This window comes from Marmota marmota, unplaced genomic scaffold, assembly GCF_001458135.2.
Source record: "Marmota marmota marmota unplaced genomic scaffold, marMar, whole genome shotgun sequence".
Classification (NCBI taxonomy): domain Eukaryota; kingdom Metazoa; phylum Chordata; class Mammalia; order Rodentia; family Sciuridae; genus Marmota; species Marmota marmota.
In genome coordinates this window covers 11,394,760-11,409,402 of record NW_025999941.1, presented here as the reverse complement: position 1 = coordinate 11,409,402, position 14,643 = coordinate 11,394,760, and the positions used below count along the sequence as shown (strand labels likewise).

At 43.4% G+C, this 14,643-nt stretch overlaps 1 long non-coding RNA gene across 1 annotated transcript in view; it reads right to left on the bottom strand.

The window, feature by feature from the left end:
* The window catches only part of LOC125616259, a 22,417-nt gene extending 8,061 nt beyond the window's left edge, over positions 1-14,356 (bottom strand). The window contains exon 1 of the long non-coding RNA XR_007346880.1: positions 14,199-14,356. This is a non-coding gene — a long non-coding RNA (uncharacterized LOC125616259). The remainder of the gene's footprint in view (positions 1-14,198) is intronic.
* Between the last annotated feature and the right edge of the window lie 287 nt (positions 14,357-14,643).

Below are 14,643 nucleotides of genomic sequence, written 5' to 3'. Positions count from 1 at the left end.
CTGGGTTCAAAATATTTATTTTAGTTTTTTTTTTGGGGGGGGGGACCAGGGATTGAAATCAGGGGTATTTAATCACTGAGCCACATCCCCAGCCCTATTTTGTATTTTATTTAGAGACAGGGTCTCACTGAGTTGCTTAAGGCCTCGCTAAGTTGCTGAGACTGGCTTTGAACTCGTGATCCTCCTGCCTCAGATTCCTGAGCTGCTGGGATTATAGGGATGAACCACCACACCCAGCTCCAAGTAGACATTTCTGACAAGTGATTTACCTTCTTTGGGTCCAAGTTTACACTCCTATAAAATAGAGGTAACACCGTATAAATAATTTGCTCCAGGTGTTACTCAATTATCAAATTTCCCAGCACCAACAATAAAATTAAAAAGGAAGAAAAAAGAAAGATAAAAATCTTAAAATACACATTAGTAATGATTATTCCTCTTTTACCTACCCTTTCCCCTCCTGTTCCCTCTTCATGTCCCCTGTTCCCAACACTAGGGTGACCAATCCCTGCTGGTTTGCTTGGGACTTATTCTGATTGGCCACTGAAAGCCTAAACTTGAAGTTAGGTAACTTGTTCAAAGTTACCTAACTTTGGTACACCTGGGAACACCCTCCTCGCTGCTCCTAGTTTGGGCAAACCAGATTGGTTGGTTGTCTCCCCCAATACCGCAGTCAGAGAAGTCGTAATAGTCCAGATCAAACGGAGGCCCATGAGGCTCAAGATGGTTTAAGCCCAAGATTTACACTGACAACTTAAAACTGTGACAGTTTCAAAGCCATCGGTTACAGAATGATAACTCAGAGGTACAGAAAACTCAGTGAAACCCAAGGTGAGCCCCATCAATTAAACTAATTTTGAGTCTTCAATGGTAGAAATTGTCTTATTCATTTTTTTAAAAAAAATATTTTTTAGTTTTAGTTGGACACAATATCTTTATTTAATTTTTATGTGGTGCTAAGGATCGAACTCAGTGCCTCATGCATGCTAGGCGAGGGCTCTACCACTGAGCCACAACTCCAGCTCCTCTTATTCATTTTTATACCCCCCCTCTTTGTATATTTTCTGTTGCTATCACAGATTATCCAAGACTTGAGTAATCAATAAAGAAAAGAGGTTTATCTTGACTCACAATTCAGGAGGCTGGAAAGTCCAGGATCAGGCAGTGTGTTGGGTGAGGGCCCGGTCTGCTTCAGCTCATGGAAGAGCAATGGAAAGGAAGCAGGTGCTTTGAAAGGCCCAGAACAAATTGGTGGCCTTGATTTAATAACCTGTTTTTGTTAGAACAGGTCCCTAAGAGGGAGTAATGCCTTGCTCACAGAGAAAGGCATTACTCCCTCTTTAGGGACCTAATCACTTCTCAAAGGCCCACTACCTCGCAACACCATTATAATCAGAATCAATTTCAACATGTGTTTGGGGGCGGGGGGAACCACATTCAAATCTTAGCGCCGTTCACCCTTAGGAGGGTGAATTGTTCAATGAATAAATATCAAATCTAAAAACCCATCTTGCAAAATGATCCCAAGTCCCACACCAGGAGCTGCTTGTTCCAACAATCTAGGGCTGACTTCTTAAGAACACATGTCATGAATGACACTGGCTTGCATCCAAATCCAGTTGGGGGACAGCTTTGCAGCAGGCTCTGCCTCTGGTGGGGGAATCCCTCCCCGGGGTGTGGGAGAATGCCTGAAGAATTACTCATGAGTCACTGTTTGTTAAGGAGTAACACCTTCTGGTCAGACCTGCTCTCCTCACCCGGCCTTGGAGACTGGTGTAGTTTCTTTTTTTGTTGTTGTTACTGGAAATTGAACTCAGGGGCACTCGACCACTGAGCCACATCCCCAGCCCTATTATGTATTTTATTTAGAGACAGGGTCTCACTGAGTGACTTAGTGCCTCCCCGTTGCTGAGGCTGGCTTTGAACTTGAGATCCTCCTGCCTCACTGGTGTAGTTTTCAGCAGACTGACAGACTCACGTCTCCTGCACCATGACTCAGGATGGGGGTCTGCTCCCAGGAAACCCCACACAATCCCTGGAGCCCCTTTTCCCAGCCAGGATTTTCTCATCCCTCGGACGCCTCATAGGTGCAAAAGTCATCAGAATCGAAACAGCAACCCTTACCCTAACACAGAAGGAAGCCAGGAGGTTATGAAGGAAGCTTCTCACGCACCACTGCTGATGGCAGCTATCACAGACAACTCTGCCAGAACCCCAACTTGCACAAAGGACATCGCCTTGCCCAAAAATACTTCTGCAAGGTTGTCTGCCTGGCAACATGTCTGCTTGACCTCAGACATGGTGCCACTTTTGTTAGTGGCCTTGTGGCCAAGGATTAGTGTTTCAGAATATCTTCCGTAATCCCCTCATTTTACCTTGAAAAACTTCCCCTTGCCTCAGCCTCTTTGGACATGCCCATGGTTTACTATAGCACACATATTCCCAGTGCAGGACTCTGCTAGTCCTAAAATAAACATTGTTATTTTTTTTAAGAATCTCTCTCCCATTGTGATTTAAGTTGACTAAGCAGGGGAGTTCCAGAATATAGGGAGAAATCCCCATCTGCTGGGAATCTGGGGGGTGGGGTGGGGCATGCATTGTTCTCAGTGTTCTGAGATGGAATGGTGGCCTGGCAGCCCCTGTTAACCTGCAGAAGAGAAATGGTTAGGAGGCTAACCCGGTGACCAGGCTGTGCTGTCAAACATCCTGGCTCTGCCTCTTACTGTGAGATCTGGGGCAGGTGATTTACCCTCTCTGAGGCTCAGTTTTCTCATCTGTAAAATAGGGAGGATAATAATTCTCAGGCTTAGCTGAGCACAGTGGCAAATGCCTGTAATCCCAGCGGCTCGGGAGGCTGAGGCAGGAGGCTCCCGTATTCAAAGCCAGACTCAGCAATGGTGAGGCACTAAGCAATGCAGTGAGATCCTGTCTCTAAATAAAATACAAAATAGAGCTGAGGGTGTGGCTGAGAGGTTGAGTGCCCTTGAGTTCAATCCCTGGTACCAAAAAAAAAAAAAATAGTACTCAGGCTTAAAGGACCTAGTGCATCTAAAAAGAATATGGGATGTGGTGCCTAATATGACTCAGTCATCATTATTGTTCTATAATGTGGTGATCCAACAGAAGCACACCACACGACATTGTTCCAAGGGGAAAATATCCCCCAAGTCATCAAACAGAGTGTCAAATACAAGCACTCATTAACTGTCAGCTAGTTTAATTAACAGCTTTCAAGTCTGAATCAGCTTCCTGTGACTCAGAGTCACCCAGATGCTCTGGCAAGGACAGAAGATGCTTACTTAAGAAATTCCTGGGGCTGGGGATGTGGCTCAAGCGGTAGCACGCTCGCCTGGTATGCGTGCGGCCCGGGTTCGATCCTCAGCACCACATACAAACAAAGATGTTGTGTCCGCCGAGAACTAAAAAAAAAAAAAAAAAAAAAAAAAAAAAAAAAAAAAAAAAAAAAAATTCCTGCCGGGTGTGGTGGAGCACACCTATAATCCCAGCGGCTTGGGAGACGGAGGCAGGAGGATCGCAAGTTCAAACCCAGCCTCAAAAACTTAGAGAGGTCCTAAGCAACTTAATGAGATCCTGTCTAAAAATGAAAAATAAAAAAATGGGTAGGGGATATGACTCAGTGGTTGAACACCCCGGAGTTCAATCCCTGGTACCCCACCATAAAACAAGATTTTCTTCAAGATACATCTTATAAGCAGTGTTACTGCCCTAAATACATCCCTTGAATCCAATCATGAGGAACCTCAGACAAAGTCAGATGGAGTTAGATTCAGCTAAATCAATGGTGTGTACAGTCCAAAAATGTCAAAGTCATGAAAGATCAAAGAGATGACGGAGAAATGTTCCAATTAATAGAGAGCCAAAGTCTGCTAAATCAATTTGCAATCTTGGATTGGATCCTGGACCAGAAAGAAAAAAATTGATAAGACATGATTAAAACAGTTGGCAAATCTGGAATAAGATTTATAGCTTTGGTAATGATTTTAAATCATGGCTCAATCTTCTGGTTTGGATCAATGTCTAGTGGTTATGTAAAAAAATGTAATTGTTCTTGAGAAATACAGCCTGAAGTGTTTACAAGTAAAGAGTCACAATGTCTACAACTTACTCCCGAATGAGAAAAATACGTACAGCAAACTAGTGACAAAGCAAGGTGGCGAATGTCCCCTGGAATCTGGGTAAGGGGGTATATAAGAGTTCTTTGTACTATTTTTCCCATTTTTATGCACACTTTAGATTATTTCAAAATAAAAATTAAAAAAGTAAAGTGAAGCTAAGAAACGACTAGATTCTTAGGAGAATAAGAAACTGACCTGCGCTAGGCCCACCAGACAGCTGCTGTAAGGAGCACCCCCACTCTAGGCCGCGCCTCTTCACTGCGCCCTCTTGTGGTCAGCCTGATACGAACAGGCTGCTTTAGGATCGCCACGAAAGTGGTGCGTCCTGCGCGTGCGTGCGTGCAATGGGCGGTAGGCAGTGGATCCAGAGTGGTGCAGCCAATGGAAAGAGATGGGGTGGGGGCTCCAGTGACGTTGTTTGACCTGCCCGCGCCCTTTTGACCTAGCTGTCTCATGAAGGGTCAGAAGTGTTGTAGAGCTGTGTTGGGGACAAGAAAGGCCAGCCTCGCTCCAAGGAGAGGAGCGGCGCTCCTCATCAGCCAGAAGAGAGCGCTGTCTCTCCCGCTTCCTGCTCTGATTGGCCGCAGCAAGCTTGGACATTGGCTGAGAGGTTCCACAGATCTGCAGATCCCAGGGGCAGGATCAAGGTCAAGTGCAAGGGCAGGATTGGATGGTGTCTTTAAAAACGTAAATACTCTATTCGTCATGGATTTTTTTTTTCTGCATTGATTTTTTTTCTACAAAATTAGATTATTGATCTTGATTGAGTTGTTTGACACTCCCTTAAGTTTGCTGCTTGAGGTCAGTGTTCTAGTTCTGTCCTGGCAGATCTAAGGATTCATTCATTGCAACAATACCACCTCAGAGCTTGTAGTTGGTCAAATAACGTCTGAAGTTATATGCACCCAAAAGCCTGGGAAAATAAATTAGTCCTGAAAACCCAACCAAATGCCCCTGTCTTCGAGGTCACTTCACAGCCATCAGCCAGACTGACATCTTTATCTCCAAGTCTCAATGTCTTCATCTGTAAGATGAGGATAGCACAGTTAATTCTGAAGACAGACGATCCACCTGACTGAGTACCCCTAAAGACCACTGTGCTAAATCTGCCCTTTCATTATCAACTCACTAAATATTCACAGCTCCAATATAAGAGGCTTTATTATCCTCATCTTAAAGGTGAGGAAGTGGGCACAGAGAGATTTGTAATTTTTCCAAGGTTGAACATTCAGTAAGTGGAAGTGAGTATAGTTTAACTTCCAACATTATCAATATAGAGTGAGCCCTCCTGTCCTGGATTCACATTTGGCCATGTTGAAGACAGTTTTGTTTGTCCAACTAGGCAACTAGAGAGTAGAGACCTAGGATGCTGCTAAATATGCACAGATGACACTCAGAACAACCCCCTACAACAGAGAATGATCTGGCCCTACATTAGTCAGTCTTCCATTACTATAACAAACCCCTTAGATAATCAACTTATAAAAAAGAAAAGGTTTGTTTTATTTTATAGCTTTGAGCTCATGGTCAGTTGACTTTTTTTTTTTTTTTTTGAGCCTGTGGTGAAGCAGCACATCATGGTAGGAGCATGTAGTGGAACAAAGCTGCTCATCTCCTCACTGAGGTGCAAAGAAGAGAGAGGAAGTGATGGATCCTACAGTTCCTTTTGAGGGCACAGCCTCAGTGACCACACCTCCCACCAGACCCCACCTCCTAAAGTTTCCACCACCTACTAATAGCTGCAAGCTAAGGACTAAGCTTTAACACGTGGACCTTTGAGGACATTCCAGATCCAAGCTGTAGCAGGACCCAAGATGTCAGTAGGGTTAGGGTTAGGGTTAGGGTTAGGGTTAGAAGTCTGCTCTATGCTCTACTCCTGAATCAGGGAGTTAGAGCCAGAGTTGGCACGGAGAGCTGCATAAAAGGAGGCACTATTGTGGCTGTTGTCACTGCTGCCTTTTGTGGTGTGTGTGGCAGGTTCCCTCTCCTTACTCAGGGAAGCTGAGTTCCTCTGGCTCAGCACCTATGTGGTGGTGGAGAACGTGAGCTCATTTTTTTTATCCAGTATGGGGATTGAACCCAGGGGTGCTCCTCCACTGAGCTACACCCCAAATCTTTTTATATTTTGAGACAAGATCTCACTAAATTGCCCAGGCTGGCCTTGAACCTGCAATCCTCCTGTCTCCACCTCCCTAATAGCTGGGATTACAGGTGTGTACCACCATGCCGGCAAGAACCTGGGTTCTGAAGTCAGAGAATTACATCTTGTATTCAACAATGACTTAGTGAGCACCCGCTCCATGCCCAACCTGTCCTGGTCAGCAAGACACATCGAGGTGTCCCTACACCTTCCCCCAACCCAGCCGCCTCGCAGGGAGACAAGACATTAGGAGGAAACACACACACACACACACACACAAACACACACTGATACATTATGAGCTGAGGGGGCCAGGAAGACTACTGAGGGAACAACTTAAAGCCAACAAGTGAAAACAGAAGACACGTGCAGCACTGCAGGTAGGAGATAGCTAAGCAAAGGCCCTGATGTGGGAACTGAAAGCTGGGCAGTGTGACGGGAGGCACTGGGAGAGGAAGTGGGGAGGGAGTAGAGCACATGGCCTTGACAATGTGGGTAGGTAGAGGCCCCATCAAGGAGCTCAGTCTTTCTATAATAAGAGCCTCTGAAGAATTTTAACTGGAGCAGAGACACATTCAGGCCTGCCCTTCATAGAATGTCCCTCTTGAGGTCCAGGCATAGTCCCATATAAAAGATGCTGTGTGAGGCTGAAATCCAGAGCCTGTTTCATGAACTGAAAACCATCCTACAAAGGTGAAGTTGTCCCAATTACACAACCTTAAATAATGCACCTTCCTCACCCCAATGCCACAAGCTGGTTGTGAAACATGACCACGGAGCAATCTGCATGCATTATGAGATTATTGCTGGGGCTCATTCATCATTAGACAGAGGGCAGCACCCGTCACTGGAAACACCTGTTTGGATCACATGGCCCATCCCTGCTAGTAGTGAGGACTTTCCTGCCAGCCCCTTGTTTCTTTGCTGCTTTTGAGTGACTTGGCCTGTGACACTTTTGCTCCTCCTGGACTCTGTATCTTCCTCAGATTCCAAGGTACCTGTCCACCAGGGCCTGGGCAAATGGCTGTGGCTGCTGGTGATGTTTGGGGTCATGTGTCTTAACTCTCAGCCCTCATTTCTGCCCATTCACCTAACATGCATAAGACTTACCAACAAGAACAAGAGCTTGAGGCTTTGAGGTCATCTGATTAACCCTGCACAATCAAACATATTTCCCAAGGTGGATGTTGCTCAAAATATTCAAAGCAATCTTGAAGAAAAAAGTACAATAGGACTGGTGATGTGACTCAGGGGTAGAGCACTCGCTAGCATGTTTGAGGTCCTGGGTTAAGCTCCACTAGCCCCATGGGGGGAAAAAGGGAAGTAGAAGGACAATAAATTTGGAACATCCTGTCTCAACTCATTTAAGCAACTTTTTTAAAATTACAGGTCATCTCAGAACATTTGATGCAATAATAGGCATTGTAAGTCTCTTGAAAGGAGCGATACATATTTATCCTTTATTCCATGAGCATCCTGCACACTAGTGTTTGAAAGTACATGCAGCAGGAAATGTCATTCACAGCCACTAAATGACAGAAGTAAGGAGAGCCTAGAATGGTCTGTGAGGGTCAGGCCAGTGTTTAACTTTCCTCCCAGGTTCTCAGCTGTCAGGGAACCCCGAGTCCCAGCACTAGGACCCAACTTCAGAGCAGGAGGAAGGGCTCCTCTCTCCCTGGGCCCCCAGGACTACCCTGTCCACTCAGACCCTCCACCTTCTCAGTGACTCCTGAGAGCAGGAACTTCTTTTGACTCTGTGGCACCCAGAGACAGAAACGTGTTTGCATGGGCATAGTTAGTATGAAAAGTTAGTATGAAAAGCATTTGGCCTTTGCTTCTTTCTCTTCAATGACTAAAGTACATGTGTTGGTTTAAAGAAAAAAAAATATATATATCTCAAGCAATACACATGCACATAGGACATATGGTTATGATCAAAAGTGGAATCCTCCTGCTTCAGTCTGTCAAGCCACTAGGATTACAGGTATATGCCAGGGCATGATGAAGTACACCTGTAATCCCAGCGACTCAGGAGGCTGAGGCAGGAGGATCCTAAGTTCAAAGACAGTCTTAGCAACTCAGGGAGGTCTAAGCAGCTTAGCAAAACCCTGTCTCAAAATAAAATATAAAAAGGGCTGGGGATGTGGCTTAGTGATTAAGTGCCCCTGAGTTCAACCCTCAGTAACAAAATAAAGAAGTGGAAGTCCCCTGTTCAGCCCCTTGACCACAGTGTGGGCGGTTCTGGGAAATGAATCTTTGGAGCATGAAAACTCTCCTCTGAGTCAGAGGCACTGGGTTTGAATCCCAGCTCTACCTTGCACGAGCTTTGTATCCTTGGTCCTGGGCAAGAATCGAGTGACCTGAAACAGCCTGGATGTAGACCAAATTGGAGTCAGTTAAATTTGGACTCAGGATTTTCTTCCAGAATCCAGGCACTTTTAAGAAAAGCCTAATTTCATGAAATGAATGGTGTCCATCTCTTCAGACTGTTCATGTCAATTTTAAGTCCTAAAGGACAGCATTGATATACAGAAACCAGTATTTAGAGATTTAAATTTTTTTTTCAAATGAATATTCAAATTACCAAAGTTAAAAATGAAGAAAAACCAATCAGTTAACTCTCTATATCCTACAGGCTAGCCTGGCTATTTATTTATTTATTATGTTGAGGACTGAACCTGGGACTTCACACATGCTGCTGTACCACTGAGCAACATTCCACCCAGGGTTTTAATTTATTTATCTGTACCATGGATGATCCCAGGGGCACTAAGCCACTGAGCACATCCCCAGTACTTTTTATTTTGAAACAGGATCTTGCTAAGTTGCTTAGAGACTTGCTAAATTGTAGAGGCTGGCCTCAAATTTGCAATCCTCCTGCCTCAGCCTGCAGAGCTGCTGGGATGACAGGTATGTGCCACCATGCTGAGCTGGGTTCTCTCCCAGTAACAATGAAATTACAATTCTGCATGTCATTCTACACTGAAAGTTTTTCCAGGACTCTTACAAAGTACCACATATTAAAATTCAGCTTACAAAAGTTCAGACACTTTTTATCCTTCCAGCTAGGATTTCCATATAAAATACACATTGCTCAATTAAATTTAAATGACCTAAAATTCAAATCTCTCTACTATTCTGTATTTTCATTTGCTAAATCTGGCAACCCTAAATCCAGAAATTTAAATGGTTACTTTTAAGGGGTTTGGAGCTGATTTACACATATTCTAAACAAACTTCTTTTACAAATTAAATATGCTTTACCTTACTTCCTTTTTGAAATTCTTCAATTGTCTCATCCAGTAACAACAACAACAACAAAAAGCCACTTTTTAAAAATGCTTCTAAGTTTAATAATCTCATAAAACACGGCTAGTCCAAAGTCTTTAAAGGATGTGTCCCAAATGGTACATACACTTTGCAAGATTTCAACTTAGTCACAAATCTAATCAATTGATCCGCCTAGTTGCACATTTTGTCTTGGAGTTGCAACATTGTCCATTTAGCAGGCCAGAAATCTCTCAGCTGTTACAAGTTCATAAAATACCACACATGCGCAGATTCCATCTTTTTTTTTTTTTTGGTACTGGGGATTGACCCCATTGGTGCTTAACCATTGAGCCATATCCCCAGCCATATATATATATTAGAGACAGAGTCTCATTGAGTTGCTTAGGGCCTCGCTAAGTTGCTGAGTCTGGCTTTGAATTCGAGATCCTCCTGCCTCAGCCTCCTGAGCCACTGGGTTTAAAGGCGTGCGCACCACACCTGGCTCAGATTCCATCTTTAAATATGAAAAATTTGTGCTGCAGCTGAATCTCTTTGAGCATTTCTACATGTCATTCTACATCTTCCTCTGGCTGGAAGATACCCATTCATGGAGGGAAACACCAGAGACTCAACCAGGCCTGACTCTGAGATTGCAGACACGCGGCAAATTCATCTTACTGAGTTCAAGAAACCATTATTTCCTCTCATGTACTGTTCAGGGTTATCTCTCAGAATTCCTGGGTGTGTGTGGCTGGAATGCTGACGTATGGATTCAGGTGATACGCCTGCATTTTTCCCTGGGGCTCCAGCCACAGCCCCATGTCTTAATTCAGAGGGGTGGCCCAGGGATCCCAAGGCTAGCTTTGAGTTATTTCACTCCCTTCACTTTTCTTGCAGAATTGTCTTTGTCAAAGTCCAAAAATACAGACAGACTGGATTTCATGTTTCTTTTGCTTTACAGATCGTCATATTTTCCTGCACAGATGACTAAAAGTCATTTTACTTGGGCTGTGCCATGCTTTGGTAAGTTACTGAACTTCTTTGTGCCTCTTTTACTCATGTGCAAAATGGGGCTCATGTAGAGCCACCTTCCTGGGATGATTAAATTAGCTCATGCACATAAGTGGTTGGACAGTGCCTTTTGTGTAGGCATGATCAATAAGTGCCAATGGTGTCTACAATTACTAAATGAAAGGGAGTTATAATGGCAGGTGATGGTCCGAGGGGCCACAGCTGAAGGATATAGAAATTGTACCCCACCCACTCCCTGGGCCCCGGCCAAGACAGTGTATGACCCGGGAAGAGCGAGGAAGAGAGAGCCCAAAACTTTGATCCTTCCAATAAATCATTTCCCAGTGACAAAACAAACCCTGGAAAGGAGATAACCATCAATCAGAAAATAGAAGTCCCTGGGAAGAGGGATCCTTTCCCAAGTAAATTCTCTCCCAGTAACAATGAAACTACACATTAATCTTGTCCCCCGGAAAATACAATGACCCCTGGAGGTCAACATGAGCACTGAACCCTGAACTCTGAACCTTCCATCCATGCCCTGTAAAAACACTGCCTAATAAAAACTATGCCAAGTAAAAACAAGTTCCAGATGTTTGCAACTTTTTGAGCACATCCTGTTAAAGTCTTCAAGGACTAAGTCACCTCCCAATGCAACCTACATAAACCTATTACCCCTCCTGTAATCGGAGGGCCATTTTCTACCCAGAAAGTGAGCCCCTCCGATGCCTGACTCCACTGCTGAATAAAAGACATAGCTGATCCATGAAGTCTGCTCCCACCATGGGTATTTGTGCTTTTCATTATGGTGCTAAAACTGGTTTGGTTATTTTTGCTTACAACAGCTACCACTGATACCCTAACTCCTGGCCAGGGAGCTGCTAATCTATTTACATGTGCTATTTCATTTACTCCCCAGAGAACCCAGTGGGGTGGGTACGATTACTGCTTCCGTTATAGCTGGGGGAACTGAGGCACAGAGAGGAAGGACCTGCCCAAGGTCACCCAGACAGTAAATGGTTGAGCCTACATTTAACCTGGATCAAAGCCAGTGCCCTATTCTTAGCCCCCTCAGTCTTCCTTGGAGTGGCCCATGTCAGTTTTCAGGAGTGTGGGGGACAGGTGGGCTCCAGGCAGCTCCCCTCAGTCAACCTAGGGCAAGTCTTCCCACCACCAGTGCTCCCAACCTGCCTGGACTGAGCCATGCACTCCAGGGAGAGACAAGCCTCTCTCCTCTCATTGAGTTTCTCTGTCTCTGTCTCTCTGTTCTGAGGATGGAGCCCAGGGCCTAAGCTACCCCCCAGTCTCCAGCACATCTCTTCTTCCTTCCCAAAGCAGGAGGGGCCTCAGTCACCTCACGGCTGAGTCACGGAAAAGTATTTCGCAACTTGGGCTGAATTCAGGAGAGGGCTGGCCTTCTAAACTGATAGCTCAATAGAATCTAGCATCCTCACTCTTGGGCTTAGATTACACACACACACACACACACACACACACACACACCACACGCGCGCGCGCACACACACACACACATGCATACACAAACATGACTTCTGTGAAGCTGTGATGCTAATCAGTACAGGTCTCTTTCTGTTAAACTTATTTATGTTACCCAAGCGTATGAACCTCCGAAGATGCAAAACTTAGGAGAACACTTTGCAAGGCTGGTGTCCTCCAAACTCACGTACTGGCAAGGGACAGCCTTTTTCATTTTGTGTTGTGTGCTCCTAATTATCATGATTATTGTCTTTGAGCAAAGATAGTTAGATATGCCTAAACACTTGGTACCCCAAACAATGCCACTTGGATAATTATAAAGATTGGACATCAGCCACCTGGGGGATATATTTATAAACAAGTATATTTGACTTTATTTTAAAACCATTTTATTTTTTCTTAAAAGACAAAATTAAATGGGGATTTATTTATTTGATTTAATATTTTACAATTCGCTAAAAGTCACCTGTTATTGGTCAGTTATATATGAAGAATTGTGTTATTCTTGATGTTGGGGTAGGAATTTCAATGTATTTTTGGAAAAGAAAATAGGGAAAGCCTGATTGATTTAAAGCTTAAAGGTGAAACAAAAAAAAAGGCTTATCTACTTTTTACATAAAGAAAATTAAGATCTCTTAGTCTTTCTGTTTGATTCATGTTTCAGGTGTGATGTTATTGTGCTAGTCTTCAAATGGACTCAGGAGACAATGTATAAAACCTTTGTTTTATTTTTTATCCTTTTTTTTTTTTTTGGTACTGGGGATTGAACCTAGGGGCACTCAACCACTGAGCCACAACTCCAGCCCTTTTAAATATTTTATTTAGAGACAGGGTCTTGCTGAGTTGCGTTTAGGGCCTCACTAAGTTGCTGAGACTGGCTTTGAACTCACGATCCTCCTGCCTCAGCCTCCTGAGCTGTTGATATTACAGACTTGCGCCACTGTGCTCAGCCTTTGTTATCTTATATTCCTAAATGGAGTGATGTTTAGAAAGAGGCCTGGATTAGCTTCAAATGTAAAAATTGCAGCTAAGATCTGTCAAAAGGCCAGCCTCACCCGGGATAATGCTCTGCCTGTTGCTTGCGCCATGTTAGGACAGCCCTCCAAAACAGGTTGAAATTAAGCCCATTTAAGAGTTCTGTTCAAAAGAATTTTTCCCATAAAGATTACTGTGATCCCAAAATAGAGAAAGATATAATGCAAAGCTAAATAAGAGTTTGGGTAAATTATAAAAGGTATTTCAAGGTTATGAAAGGGTTCCTAAAATAAATAGAACTTGTAAAAGATTTTATGTGTGATGGGGTTGACATATTTTGAGTTTCTACAGAGGCTAAGTAGATATCAAATGTTTATTAGTGTTATTATAAAAATTACGCTTCTTGGTTCAAAACTGTTTATACAAACTGAATATGCTTTTGGCTCTTGTTAATTTTGTTTTGTATTTTTCTTGGAAAAATTTATAATTATTGCCTATTAGTGTTTTGCGCTTGTTAGAAGTACAACTTATAACAGAGAAACCTGATTTGAGATAATAAGCCATTACCTACAGGAAAGATATGTTTCATGGGTTCATTTTTTTTTTTTGAGGAGGGGTGTGGGGGGATTTCAGGGGATCAAACCCAGGGGCTCCTTACCCCTGAGCTACATCTCAAACCCCTTTTTAAAAAGAATTTTTTTTTGTAGTTGTAGATGGACACAATAGCTTTATTTATTTTTATGTGGTGTTAGGATTGAACCCAGTGCCTCACACTTGCGAGGTGGGCGCTCTACCACTGAGCTACAGCCCCAGCCCCTTTAAATTTTTTTTTTTTTTTGCAACAGAGTCTCACTAAGTTGCCCAAGTCTGGCCTTGAATTTATGGTCCTCCTGCCTCAGCCTCCTGAACCCCTGGGATTACAGGTATACACCACCAAGCCAGACTCCTGGGGTATTTTCTATATCCTGAATAATTAAAATAGACCATGATTTCCAAAGGCATTCTCAAATGCATAATGTTGGGTATCCTTCATCAAACCATCATCCAGAATGCTTCAACCCTGCCCCCTGAACCCACTGGCCTGTTTATCATCTCTGTAGTTTTCCTTCTTCCGGCGTGTCATGTGAAGAGTGGGTCATGCAGTGAATAGCTTCTTCAAACTGCCTTACCTCACTCAGCAGTATGCAAGCAGGACTTATTTATGTCTTTGCAAGGTTGACAGTTCATTCCTTTCCACTGGATATTGCTGAATATACTGCACTATATGGATGTACTCTGATTTGGTTGTGCATTCAGCTGCTGAAGGACATTCTGATTACTTCAAGTTCTGAACAGTAGGAATAGAGCTGTGGTACATAATTACACGCTGGTTTATATTTAGACACAAGTTTTTTAAAGCAGTTGTCTAAATATAGACCATTTAGGGGTGTCATTATTGAGTCATTAGGTTAGACTTGTTTTTGCTTTGGAAAAAAACTGACACACTGTGTTCCAAAGTGACTGTGCTCTTGTGCATTCTACCAGCAATGATTGATAGTGCTTACTCCCTCTGTCTTCTGACAATTGGAACTGCTGGGTTTTTTTTTTTTTTTTTTTTTTTTTTTTTTTTTTTTT